We start from the raw sequence: 15,094 nt of genomic DNA, 5'->3' as shown, positions 1-15,094 counted from the left end.
AGATGCTTCTGCAGCAACAGGATCTAAGACAAACCTCCAACATCTGCAAACACTCAAATATATCAATGCCAACAACTCCCACTCAACCGTGGTACCAAGTCACCTATGGCATCATAAAATCCATCCTCTCCAAACCAAGAAGATATAAACCAAACCAGGAACTAATCCTGCACTGTCACCCCATCACTATCACAAGCTCCCACTAAACCGTGTATCCAAGCTATCCATGACATCATGATGAAAATACCATCCTCTAACCATGAGAATCAACCAAGGCATCAAACCATCAAAGAACTCAAAGTGCACATCATGAGCTCCTCAAAAGAAAACCAAATAACCATGATCCTCAACCAAGAAGATATACCACCATAACCAAATCAGAAATCCAAGCTAATGAACATCAAGGATGTACCTGTATAACCAATCATGTCATGCCAAAATCCATGGCACCATGATCACATCCATGAACCGAGCATCTGGCTCTCAATATGTCCAACCTGTCAGCATAGTCAACCACAATCCTCTGCCATGAATGTACCTGGTAACAACATCTCATCCCTTCTACATGAAGAAAATAGTAAATCATGTGACTTAGGGCATAGACAACCCAAATCCAAGCCACCAATCTAAATATGCATCAATAATGAAAGATCAATGGGCAAAGACAACCCATAACCAAACTATAAATGCAACCTGTAAGTATAGACCGCTTACAACATTGCACAACTTGTAGACCCAACAAGTCATCATGCATATCCAAACCAAACACTGATAACCATATCATCATGAGACCAATCTGAAATATGAACTGAGTATACAATGACATTAAATCTTAAATTTCCAATGCCATAAACTCACAATGTTACCATAGTCAAAATATATTAATAAACTGTTCAGATAAATATATCAACAAATAAATCATGCCAAACCTGCACCAAATTTGAACCAATGTGTAGAGCTCTCCAAGAGCTTTCCGTTGACTACTCGAAGTCCAAAATCCGACTCCGTATGCCCAAGTTATGCCCTAATCTATGCTCAAAATAAACAACATCTAAATTTAGGGCTCTTAAAACCTGACAAAATATCAAAATCATAGAACTAAACCTACACCATCTTGTAGTGCTCTAAATTAGCTTTCCAACGCCTATAAGAACTCTAAAATCCAATATTCTGAGAGAAAGTTATGGCCGTTTTACTAAGACAGTCTTTTTACCATTTTCAGTACGATTTTTCATTTTTAATTTTTTTTTCAGTGACGAAAATTTCGACGGGATTAAATTTGACGGCCATCATGGGCTGAAACTGAAAAACTCTTTCATTTCCTCTTAACATGGCCAAACTAGGGCATATTATATATCAAAATTTATGGAAATGTTGAGCCGGATCCAATGGTGAGGTCTGTTTTTACCTAGGAGGTCATTTATGCATGCTACCCCCCAAAACCCTCATTTAAATGAAACATCCGAAAAAAATATTTTTGTCCAACAATTTCACATGCCCAAATCTTTTAACATCCCATCATAACAGCAGATCCAAAACTTTCAGATCTGCAATAAATCATTCATATATCTTGCCCTTTTCTTTTATCCTCTCATGCATTCCCATGGATTCAATCTAGGGTTACAATAATAAAACCATAGCTTTGATACCACTTGTTAAGAAACTTGGCAATAAAGAATATAACCGTTTCCACATAACCCATAATAGATCTGAAATAAATACAGAATTAAAATTCACATGCAAGAGAATAGACAACATACCCACAAAATGTGACACAAGATATACCTTGGGAAACCCTCATTGAGGGAAAAACCCAGCCTCCAAAAGCATCTATCATCATGTATTATTCAGCAAAAATATCATTGCCATACAACCATGGAAGCCTTCATGGCCATAGCCACAACCGAGCAAACTATGTGAACAAGCATGAATCCACACATCCCATGCCATGCTTCCAACCTTCACAAATGCTCTCCTTGGCTAACCTGTCAAGCCTTGTCCCGCTCGACTCTTGCCTTTTGTCTTCTCCTTGTCACTCTCTCTCTTTTTTTTCTCTCACAACAACTACCCTTGTGGCTGCTTATATAGTAGCAAGTCCCACAAAACCACCAAGTGGTATTACATAAACCATGTGCTAAAACCATGTGCTACCTAACCCATTGACCCCACATTTAATATTGGGCATTTAATTCTTTTCTCCAATATTAAATAATTACATAAAATATTTTTACAATGTTACAATACAATTCATCAAGAATATTCCATGGGAATCTTTACATGTTGCACGTCCATCTAGGCACAACATTACATAATAAAAATAAAATAATAAAATAACAATATTATGTAATGTGTGCAACACCCATTATCTCAACATTGTTCCCATCCCATGGCTAATAGAAGCATATTGGATGCCAAAATACAAAAGCATAAATCCAAAAATCCACAAAAATCCAAGTCTCAACATGTCCCTTCTAAAATACATGTTCAAAACAAGAAACATTTAATCCCAATCAAAGAAAAAGTCAAGAGGCCACAAAAGCCCAAGCTAAAAAAGTAAAAAATCATGTGGATACCCAAGATGCTCATAAAAGAAATGCATCTCAAAGAAAAATCTCAATTGGCATCCATTCATGCTACTCAAAAAGCCTCATCCATCCATCCTTCATCCAAATCCCCATATAAGCATCCTTCATCCCCCCAATCCACTTTTAGTCCATATGCTTCTTATCCTAAATTTCCCATCCTCCATCTTCCAACTCTACTTTTAGTCCTTATCTTTCTCTTCCTCCATTTTCTCCTCAACCTCGCTCAAAACCATCTTTCCCACTACTTTATCACCTCTCAAGGTGTGTGCCAATGATGATCTTTCCATTTTCCTCATCCATTTACCCACAAGCCTTATGTCTTCGCATCCATTATCTGTCAAACTCCCACCCACCATTCCACTTGTTCAATCCAATCCTTTTTCATCCATCCTACCAATATCTATGAGCCAAAAATAGCTGAAGAAAGCCAAAATCATTCCAGCTAAGTCCAAAGTCAAAAAGTCAAAAAAAAGTAAAGAAAAATAAAGCGCCCACTGGTGAAAACTTGGCAATTCAAGCGCTTTGGACAAGTACCATGACAAAAACTTGGCAAACAAGCGTCATGCGTAATCCCGCCATCCCCATCTTAGCCTATCACCCTCATGCTTTTGGTCATCTCTTGACATCCAACTCCATCTTCCAATCTATCCACCTATCCTCCACCCTCCATCTTCCATCTCACACCATCCACTTATCTCCTGCAGCTTCAGCCAACCATCCTAGCTATCATCCATCTCCCTAGCCCCTTCAGCTTTTTCCATCCTAGCTTCAATCCTATCACATCCATCATAAGACCTCCTTCCACATGTTATCTTCTGATTGGGGGCACTATATTCCTTGGAGATCTTGTCTTGTCCATCCTCCCTTGTCATTGGTATCTAGCTCTAGGCTATCCTCATGCGAACCCAATGTCATCTCTTTATATCCATCATAATCCTAGCTATCTACCATCCGATCCAGCCATCTCATCCTGCTCCTCTAGCTATCCTTGGTCACAAAATCTCTCATCATCATTGGATGCATCCTGCCAAATCCATATCTTTCACTATCACCCCACCCTTAGCTTTTGCATCTTGCACAACATCGAACCATCCCGCTATCCTATCATCCTGAGCTTTTGCCTGCTTGTAACTATCTTGGTCAGCTTCAGCTTGTAAATATCTTGGTCCGTCAGCTTGTACATCCTCTTTAGCTTAGTACCATTGTATCTATCCAGTTTTCATGTCAGTTCCTCCTTGATCAGCATCTTGCACACATCGCACAACCCTTGGTTAGCTATCCCAATGCATCCTTTAGCTAGATCTCCTATCACCAAAGTGTTATCCTTCTTAGTTCAGCTTGCCAGACGCATCACTCATCTAGATCCACCAACTTAGGTGCTCTCCGATAGATCCTTGTAGGATATAGCTTTCCTCATGTCTGATCTTGGTCCGTTAGAACCTTGTCCTACCCATCTCGTTGGCAAATGTTTCTCTTTTGGATTTTCACTTTCTTTTGATTTGGAATCTTTCCTTTTGGGTCTTGAAGTATCTTTTCCAAACAATCCTTTTGTTTCCTCCTCAAGGTTGCCACGATCTTCCATATCATGGTATGCTACGAATGGGGCACTCTGAGCGTACGGTTTTGATCAAGTCTTTCGTTTGTTTCTTTTTTGCTTGTGGGTTACCCAGTGTCAGTTCCACACTGTTTCCTCTGGGTTTCATGTGTGATGCTGGGGCAATCCTTGTGTGTTTGTTTTGAGTCAGTTTGTCAGTCCTCTGGATGGTTGGTGACATGGCCTTGATGTTCTTGGTAACCTTGGCAATTAACCAATAGTCCTATAGCAAATCTAGTGCTCAACTATGTGGTGGTACTTCTCTTTGAAGTATCCCCCCGCTCAAAAAGCTTCAATGGTTTCCCTTCATCTCCATTATCCCCCATCCATATCCAACATCTATCTCTCCTACCCCAGCTTATGCATCAATATCTCTTTGGATCACTCCTCACCTTTAGCTTTAGGGATCCACAATCCTAGTCTTAGGGATCCACCAATCCAAATCAATCCACCAAGCCTCATCTTTCGAGATCCACAATCCTAGTCCTAGGGATCTCCGAAACCCATCTTTCGCCAATCTGACTCTTTGAAATCCTGTTGCATTAGCTTTTTAATCCCCTCATCCATCTCCCCATCCTGGATTCCTTTTATAGCACTCCGCTCCTTCATCCTCTGCAATCCCCGAGATCTTAAGCTTGCTTCCTCTTGTGCCTCTAATTCTCCCTTTATCATTCTCCTGTAGTGAGAGTTTGAGCTAACTAAACCTCTTCTCTTAAGCCAATTTGAGTCTTCTTGCTCATCTCAGATTCTTGTACTTTTTAAGAAGTCGTCGAGCTTCGCTTTCTCTCCCCGCCACCTTCTTGAGGGGGCATCTTGCAGTCCATTCTCTCCTCTTCTGCTCTAGCCTTGGGCATCTTATTTTCTTATCTTTGATGCCATGCCACTTGCGACATCACATCAAAGAGAGGCAAAATGTAGACACCTAAAAACCTTTAAAAAATAAAGTATTTTTATTTTCTGAAAAATTATTGATGACATCATCATTTATTAATTAATTAATTAATTAATTATTTTTATGCCATTAAATCCCTTTATCTTAATTAAAAATATTTAATTAAGGAATCCCTCCCAAAAATGTTTAAATCTTATTTAAACATTATTTTCTTATTTATTAATTATTTAATTAATAAATTGACCAAAAAACCCAAAATAAATAAAAAATTTATTTTTTGCCCAAAACTTGGCCAATTTCCTTAAGACCACTAACCTTTCCAAGATCTTCTAATCCTTCTTTAATTTTGATTAAAGGCTAATCCCATCATTTCCTACCCCTAATCCCAACTCAAAATATTTAATTAAGATTAAATATTAATCCTCATTTTTATTTAAAAAGTTTTCATAAATATCTCCTCAACCCAAACCCTTGAAATAAATAAAACTTTATTTATTTTCTAAAAATATAATTCATCCTCATCCTAAGAAGTTCTAGACTCTTCTAGAAATCTTCATCCTCATCCTAGGAAGTTCTAGACTATTCTAGAAACTCTTTATCCTCATCCAAAGTCTAGACTCTTCTAGAAGATGTCTTTAAACTTAATCCTAATCCCCTCCTAACATTGTCACATTCCCTAAATATGGGTTAAGACTTACTAATCCAAGCCAAAGTTAACAAATATCTCCTTCTTCACCCACCCTCATTAAATGCCATCCACTTGCCTATCCCTAAGCTAATCCTAAACCATCCTAATCCATCCTCTAATCATTTGCAAAATCCTAAGCAAGCTTAAAACCTTCCTAATCAAGTCCAAGTCGAAATTCCTCTCATCTCCCTCAAAATATCCCAACCATAAAACTTTATGAAGCCCACTAGGCCATAAATGACTCTTCCAAAGCCCTTTCATTGCTCTTACAAGACATTATGAGGGTCTTTATGAAGATTTTATCCCTTGAGCCTCCTTTTTTGACTCATCCTTCCCCTTTCCTCCATCCTCTCACCCTATGACATGTGTCACTTCCTGATTGGCTGTAAGGAAGCACAATCCATGTGCTCTCCTCTCATGCAATCTGAGCCCTCCATGAACTTTTTCCCATCCTAGCCCTTGATCCCTCAAGCCCTTTGCCTATTTAAGGAATCCTCTCCCAACCCATTTTAACACAATCCATGAATTAAAGTCATAATGCCATTTTAAGAAGTCATTTTACATCAAAACCATACACTCACACCCAAATTCCAACTCCATTTGAAGCCATTTTTGAAGCATAAGCTTGAGCATACATCCTATCTATTTAGACAAAGCCACTCAACAAGAGAGCTTCTCATTGAGAGAGTCCATTAATGGCTCATATTCTCAATTGAGAGCTCATCTTAGTCTATCTTGAAGTTTATAAATTTTGTTTAGTTTGTAGAAGCTTTATTTAAATTTGGTTTCTATTAGCATACTAACATTGCTCATAAACACCAAAAGCTAAGTATCTTTATTTCCAAGGTTTCCTATAAGAATGTACATCATGTGTTGCCATAAATTACAACAATTACATATTTCCATTAGCCAATTGTCAACACATCTCTATTACCTTCTCTATAGATATGTTTAATAATTGTCTCATCAAATTATCTAGTAAGATTAACACATATTCAAGCTTAGAGTTAATCCTTTAATAAGAGCCTATAGTTCTGTTAGATTATAAACATAACTCCTAATGGCTTAGCAAGTTTGGTTAGACAAGTTCCATTTTTTTAATGGATAATACAACATAATCTTGTCAATTCTAGATCACCCCTAAATGCCCCATCGAAGTTTAATTTTGACCATACTACTAGCAGAGGTTCCCATTTACATTCTTTCATAGAGAGGTTATTGTGTTTTGTGTAAATCATAGGTGGGTTAAGTAAATTAGACCAATTTTTACACAGTTTTGCATCCCAGTTTGAAAAGGAACCTTCCTCCTTGTAAGTGATCTTTAGATTATTATTAGATACCTCAATAATACATGTCTCCACTTTATTTAGAAATGATATATGATCTTTTTTCTCATTACAAAAAAACAAAAACAAAAAAAACTTCTATTTCTTTATTTCCATAATTCCCATAGGAGTAAAGAAGCAGTTATTTTCCAAAGATTACTATAAACCTTAGAACAATCACATTTAGGCCAACTTCTTAAAACATTCAATAGATTGTCTACGAATGTAGTTTTCCAGTTTAATTTCTTACATAACCAATACCAACAATTCTTGTCAAAAGGATACTGGAAAACAAAATGTTTAGATTCTTTTTCACATAATGGACATCTTGATGGTCCCTCAAAACCCATTTTTGTAAACCTATCTGCTGATAGAATTCTTCTTAAAGAGAAGTCTAGAGGAAAATGCTTGCTTTTGGAAGACATGTCGTATCCCAACATAAGTTAAGAGGAATGTCAATCTTATCCCAATTTTAAGAATCAATAATCTTTTTGTACCCTAATTTGACTTTGTAATTTCCATCCTTTGAAGCTCCGCATATTAATTTATCTCTCCTATCTTTATGATTTAACTGCCTGTTATTTAAGAATTGATTAAAAATAAGTTTTTTCTGATATGAAAGAGAAGTTTCATCTATGGATTTCCATTGCCAACCTCCATACTCATTATTGTTAATTTTAATTTTTTAGGAACTTACATTTGGACCCCATTGAATTGAGAGAGTATTTTTTATATTAATTGGCATATTAGCACTATCTAGGAAATGAAGTCCATATCATTAATATTCCCAAAATAAAACATCCTACCCTAAACCAATATCCCAAATTAAATTATTTGTTATTAAAGGATGACAATTCAACATAAAGTTCCAAGTTCTAGATCATTTTGGTGGGTTTAGAGTTCTGAACAATGATAAAGGGTCATTATCATTTAAATATTTATGATATAATTTTTTGGCCCATTTAATATAATGTTCTTTGAACATTCTCCAAAATAGTTTTGCCCCTAGAGCTTCATTTTTCCAACTCAATTTTCTTATACCTAACCCTCCAAATTATTTTGGTTAACAAATATTTTCCTATTTAATTAAAGCTTGCCTTTTCTTTTCTTTTGTGCCTCACCATAAGAAATTTTTGAGTTTTAAGTCTAATTTTTTTTTTACACCTTCAGGTAAAGGAAAACATGACATATGATATGTAGGGATAGTCGTAAGCATCAATTTAATCTTAGTCATCCTTCCTACTTTTGTTAATCAATTTCCTTTCCAACTATCTAATTTTTTTTATCCACCTTCTCTAGGATCACATTACACATTTTTCTTCTATAATGCCTTTTTTGAGTTGAATTCCAATATATTACATGGAAAGGTTCCTTTTCTGTATTCCATAATTCTATAAATTTATATTTCTACTTCCTCTTTGGTATTAATAAAGAATATCTTTGATTTGTTAACATTTACTTATTGGTATGATGCTTCCATATAATTATTTAATATTTGCTTAAAATTATGAGCTTCTTCCATAGTGCTTTCTATATCATCCGCAAATTATTGATGTGTTACTTTAGGAACTTCCTATGTTACTGAGATTCCTAGATAATATTTCTTTCATTTTGAGCCTTTGTTATAGCTCTACCAAAAACCTGTGCCATAATAATAAATAAAAATGGCAATATAGGTTCCACTTGTCTTATGCCCCTAGATATATTGAAAAAGCCTTCAAGAGTTCCATCAATAAGGAGATAAATTTTTGGAGTTGAAATATAACTAAATATTAAATTGATCCATTGTCATGAAAATCTAAATGCTTCTAATGTTTTACATAAGAATCTCCAATCTACTTTATCATAGGCTTTTTGAATATCTAATTTTAGTAGCATACAAGATTGTTTATTAATTTGCACCGAATCTATTAATTCTTGGATAATAATGATACCATCAAGAATTGACCTATTAGGGACAAAACATGTATGTTCCTCAAAGATTAGCTTTAGTCATACTTTTTAAAGTCTATTAGCTAAGGCTTTTGAAAGAGTTTTATATATAGAGTTACATAAAACTATCAGTCTAAAGTCTCTTGGTTCTATCTAATTTGTTTCTTTGAGATTAAGGCTACGAAAGTATTATTAATTTCACTTAAAAGGGATCCAAAACTCCTAGTTTCCTCAATTGCCTCTCATGGGTCATGTCCTAACATTTTTGAAAGAAAAAAGCCTAAAAACCATCACAACCCAAAGATTTATCATGATTAAGTTGAAAGAGGGTCTCTTTAATTTCTTCAATGGTAAACTTCTTATTTATGATTTCATTGTCTTTTGCAGTTATTATTTTAGGAATAGTTTCTAACATCTCCTTCTAGGCAATTAAATTAGATGATTCAACATTGTTTAAAATATCTAAATAATATCTAACGAAGGTTTCCTCTATCTCCTTTGGATTTTCAACTTCCCTTCCTCTATTATCCTTAATCTTTACTATTTTGTTAATATTTCTTCTCTTGATAGTACTATTATGAAAAAAAATAGTATTTTTGTTGCCCTCTAACAACCATGTTTCTCTTAATTTTTGTTTCTAGAATATATCTACTTTAGCTAGGATATTTTCTTGTTTAGCTAGAAGTTCTTTTTCTTTGATATATTTGTCATTATCCAATCCCATTTTAATGATTTCTCCATTTAAAATTATCAATACTTTTTTAATATTTATTTTTCTTTAAATATGTTATTAAAATTATCCTTATTCCATTTCTTAATTTTTCCTTTTAGTGATTTTAGTTTTTCTATGAAGCAAAAAATTCTTGATCCTTCAAATTTCTCTTTGTACCACCATTGTTGTAATTTGTTTATAATATCTTGATCTAAAACCCACATTTTTTGCATTTGAATGAATTTCTTGATGGTTTTTTTTTATCACCTATCTGAAGCCTAATCAGATAATGGTCAGATCTTGCATTAGGGATGATAAATAAATTTAAAGGGTAACTAAAATTTATTAAATTTCCTTTAGATACACATCTATCTTAATTCTTCATTATATTTCAAAAGCTCACTCGTCTATTATTCCATGTATAAGTCTTGTTAGCAAAGGGAATATCAATTAGGTTATCTTTGGCAAACTATTATTTGAAATCTAGCATTACGTAGGTGATAGTAGTAGACCCACCTACCTTTTCTCCTAGATCTAGAATTGCATTAAAACCTCCCCCAATAGTTACATTATCTAGAGGATTGAACTCTAAGAATTTATAATACTCGACATTTATTGGTTGCTCAACATGCATTGGGAGCTCGGCAATGCTTGTGATTTGGATGATGCTCAGCTTGGTTTCCCGAACACTTGGTCTGATCTTGGTTCCTATAGGTTCCAAGTTGTCTATGAGCCAACTTTTGGCATTTAATTTTATATGGGTATTTAATTTGTGTTGTAGTTGACTTGTGGCTCAACATATATTTAATGTAAGGGTTTTAATTTAATTTTTAATGAATTGGTCCAACTTGTGGCTTAGTTGTGTATAAGTAGGGGGTCTTGTGGAGTATTTTAATCATTTTCATCTAGCTTGGAGAAGGGGATGAAGTGGAGGAGCAAACTTTGAAGGGATAGTAGCTAAGGCTTGGTAAACTAGGAGATTTTTTGGTGGGCTTGCGAGTACAAGTTGATATTTCCTTGGGGTTTTCTTCTATAGTGTAGATATAGACTAGTTGGGATTAGTGTTTGGATTGGATCTTGAGGGATCTTGCATAACTATTTTCTAATTGCTATTATATTTGGACCTAATCTAGAAGGCCTTATAGCTAGGCATATTGCATATAAATAGTTATATCTATGAATAAAGTATTGTGATTTGGTATCAGATCTTGCATTATTGTTGTGTTTCTGTTGTCTAGTTATTTTCAGAGATCCAAAATATCTCCAGTAGGGGTACCCTTAGATTCTCACGACATCATACATTGAGCACTATATCTCTATGGTCTATTTAAGTAAAGGAAATTTAAGATGCAAAGTGGCACCAAGATGTTATGCATGACTTCATAGGGTTATGTATCAATATAAATGTCACCACATTAATGAATCAGATCAAGGGAAAGTAGAAGATCGACAATGGAAAATAATACTCACTCAATCATGTGGTCTATTCTACTTGGTAATGGTGTGTGCTCTCAATAGTATATGTAGGGTTAAATATTAATGTTATAAAGATGAGATGAGTTTTGAAATACATTAAATTTTAACATCATTAATTAGGCCTTATAGTTAGAGTTAAATGTTGTGATGTCATGATAGATAATGCAAAATGGTAAGCATAACATCTCCACACTAAAATGGATAAAGCTCTTAACCGTTGTCATGTCACGATGGGGGTTTGACAAGTGTTGAGCACAACTTCACAAGTGTAAAGTTCAATAGTGAAAATAAGTCATGACTTGGCGACATAAGGTTGAGTGTGACATTCCAAGTTCAATTTCATAGTTAGGGTATGAGTTTGTGATGTTATGCCTTGAGGAGAAATGATCAAGTGAGTCTTCGCAACTTCTTTACATGGTTTGCAGATGACAGTTGTGAAGTGGAGATCAACTAGGCAGTGTGACTTCACAAGGTTATGAAAGATAGTAATATTCAAGATTGAAAAGTTCTAACCAAGCTGAAAGTGGTTAGGTTTTGTGTCCAAGCACTACATTGCAACAGTTAAGGGTTGCCGTTAAACTATTATGGTGAAATAGAGATGAAGATGAAAAGGAACAGAGTGCAACTTCTCAAGGATCAAAAAGGAATTATAAGATAAATAGTTATGAGTGTGGAAATAGGGTAAAAATACTATTAAAGTATTGTATGTCTAAAATGTGGGCACACTTCTATGAGTCATTATATCCAAGATTGCTAAAAAATGAGGTCTCGAATGACAGCTCATAGCTCTCTATTCATGGAGTGTAAGGGTTTGTAATGGAGGCCCTCAATTTGACCTAGTTTGTGCCCATGCAAATACACCATGAAATAAGAGATTCAAGGATCCAAAATGCATGCAAATGGAGATGAAAAGTAATCTATATGATAACAATGCAAGAAAGGAAATGTAATAACAATGCAATACTAATCTATGAAAACAAACATGGATCCAAACTAATGTGAAAATGCAAGGATGAAACCTCATGATGGAAGCCATGGATGCATGAGAGAAGAAGACAAGAAGATAGAAGTTCTCCACAAAAAATCTTTAGTATTCAAACTCCTTCAAAAATCGCTCTCCAAACCTGCAACATAATAATGGATGTCAAAAATGAGGAGATGGCTCTCCCTTATAAAGAAAAATGTGGAGGTGGGAAGCTTCTCACAACCAATATGGGATAATAGAGTTTGATCCATGTGAGACAAAATTCCACCAATGAGAAAAGAGGAGAAGAATTACATGGGGAAAGAAAAAGGAATTTATTTAATTTTTATTTATTTCATTTCCCTTTTCACATGGCATTTATTTAATTAAAAGGGAGCAAGTTCTTTTAATTAAATAGAAAATATTTAATTAAATTAAAAGAGAGGTTTTTCTCTTAATTAATTAAATGTGGATGAATTTAATTAAAAGAGAAGTTTTCTTTTAATTAAATGGGGACTTATTTTATTTAATTAAAAGGGAGATTTTCTTTTAATTAAACAAGACTTAGGATAAAATGATCAACCTTAGAAAAATAAATAATCAAATTTGATCAAGGAAATTGATTTGAATTGATTTAATAAAATATTGCAAGCCATTGATTCAGGAAATTTGATAAATTTGTAAATTGAATAATGGGGGCCCATAGTCTAGGCAACCATTTTAGGGTGCATACATTTGCCCCTCTTTGACTAATGTGATCAATTTGGGAACACATGTATTCAAAGAAAGAAATTGAAATGTGAGATTAATTTGGGATCACAAAACAACCCAGATTTGTGGTTGATTTGGGAACACATCAGGACAAAGAATACAAATAAATTTTGACTTAAAAAAGTCAAGGATAAAATTAATAAAACTAAATCAAGGATTGAAGGTGATAGGTACTATGCCCTTGTGATTGAAATCAAAATGAGATAGAGGAGAAACATCAAATTGATAAATTGATCAAATCAAACAAAAGATAAAGTTCTTGATGTAAGATAAAAAGATATAAGAATTAGAGAACCAAGGTAGACCATCAAGCGTGAAATATTATGCCCCAAAGATTATTTAGAAGAAAACAAGTGGGGTAAAAGCAAATGGAACATAGAAATTTGGAAGATATGGAAAGAAGCAGAAAGAAGAATATAAAATTTTCCTAAGAAAGAGAATGCTCCAAAATCAATCAACTATTCAAGATAGAAAATTTTGATTGTGATCACGAAAGAAGATAAGGAAATGAAGATCAAAACATGACCACAGTTGATTAACAGTCCACAAGAAAGATGAAGGCAAAACCCTCTCAAAATCATAATGCGACCTAAAAATGTAAACTAACATGAAGTCTAATAATGCAAGCTACATGAAAATGAAAAGGTGTACTTGAAATAGAGCAACTATAACATAGGATTGTGTGTTCATCATTCATTAGAGAATGTAAAGGAACTTATTTTCATCATTGGGCCATTATTAGCAGACATTGGAAAATCACGCAATCATCACTAGTCATAAGCACAACTATGAAAATATAAATGTGATTTATATTGGATCAAAATTTGGAAAGATTCTAACTTAAACATCAAAGACATAAAGCTCAAGATGACGGCAATGTTAGCTTCCCCAATTTAATGTAGCAAAACCATGCTCGCATTAAGGCATAGATGCCAGTATGATCGGGAGAATGGTTGTGCAAAAATAGTCAAGGATGATGCCTCAAATCTCCTAAATGTTTCAAGCATACAACAAGAGACACTCTTAGAGAGTTTCAAGACCACACCCACAAGCAAAAAACAAATAAAAACATGCCCCATGCCCCAAGTCCTCTAGCTATGCATCTTGGAGAGACTGATCAGACAAGGACACTCAATAAAAATCAATAACAATCAGCACACAAAGAAAAGGTCATGACATAAGTCAACATTAAGTGTTGCATTTAAAATTGAAGTGTATTAATTGATACTGAGTTCTTAGGATAAGGATCAAATACTTGCAAGCAAGGAAGATCATATGACATGACTGGGTAAGACCAAACCAATAAGTGTTGAAAAACACTTGATGTTAGGGGTTGTATTGAAAAATACAATTGAGGTGGTGTTGAAAAACACCATTTGTGAGGTGTCCTAAAGACTAACGCATACAAGAGACTAAAGCTAACACAATTAGGCCCCCTAGACAAAAACCAATTCCAAACCAAGGCATGATGGAGAAAGGCTAAGTGTCAAGGATATGCGCTAAGAAACAAGGTTGCAAAGGCCTCAAGTAGCACCCATTTCCAAGTTTTCACCACTTGGTTTTTTTTTTTTTAAATTTTTTTCTAGGACTTTTAATCATTTTTTTGTATTTTTTCTACCAAGAAGCCTATTTCTAGGTTTTCACCATGGCACTTTTTTTTTTGAATTTTTGAATTTTTGAATTTTTTAAATTTTTTGTATTTTTGGAATATATTATTTTTTTGAAGATACATCAAAGCACTTATTACTAAGATGATCATTTTTTAGGACATTTTCCAATTTTAAAAATTTTCACAATATATCATTTTTTTTTATTTTTAAAATATATCATTTTTTTTGTATTTTTCAAGATCAATAAATATGTACAAGGATGCCCCTAGATAGAATGAGCATCAAACTCTCAAGCAAGAGAACATCATTTAGTCCCAATATCTAACAAGGTAGAGGACATGATGGAGAAACAAGTTGGTGGATATGATGGATAAGCAAGGAGTGTATGAAGCAAGTGAAAGTGATCTTCAAGGATTGACTCCTCAAGAGTATCCAAGCTAGGGAAAAAATTCTCATGTAAAGCACATTTGGACAAGAAATGAAAGGCCAACATAGGATAATTCATGAAAACATAATGTAAAAGTGGAAAAGATGTAATCCAAAGG

Source organism: Cupressus sempervirens, chromosome 8, assembly GCF_028749045.1.
Source record: "Cupressus sempervirens isolate cs-2001-9-10 chromosome 8, ASM2874904v1, whole genome shotgun sequence".
NCBI classification, from domain to species: Eukaryota; Viridiplantae; Streptophyta; class Pinopsida; order Cupressales; family Cupressaceae; genus Cupressus; species Cupressus sempervirens.
This window is presented reverse-complemented; position numbering follows the sequence as displayed.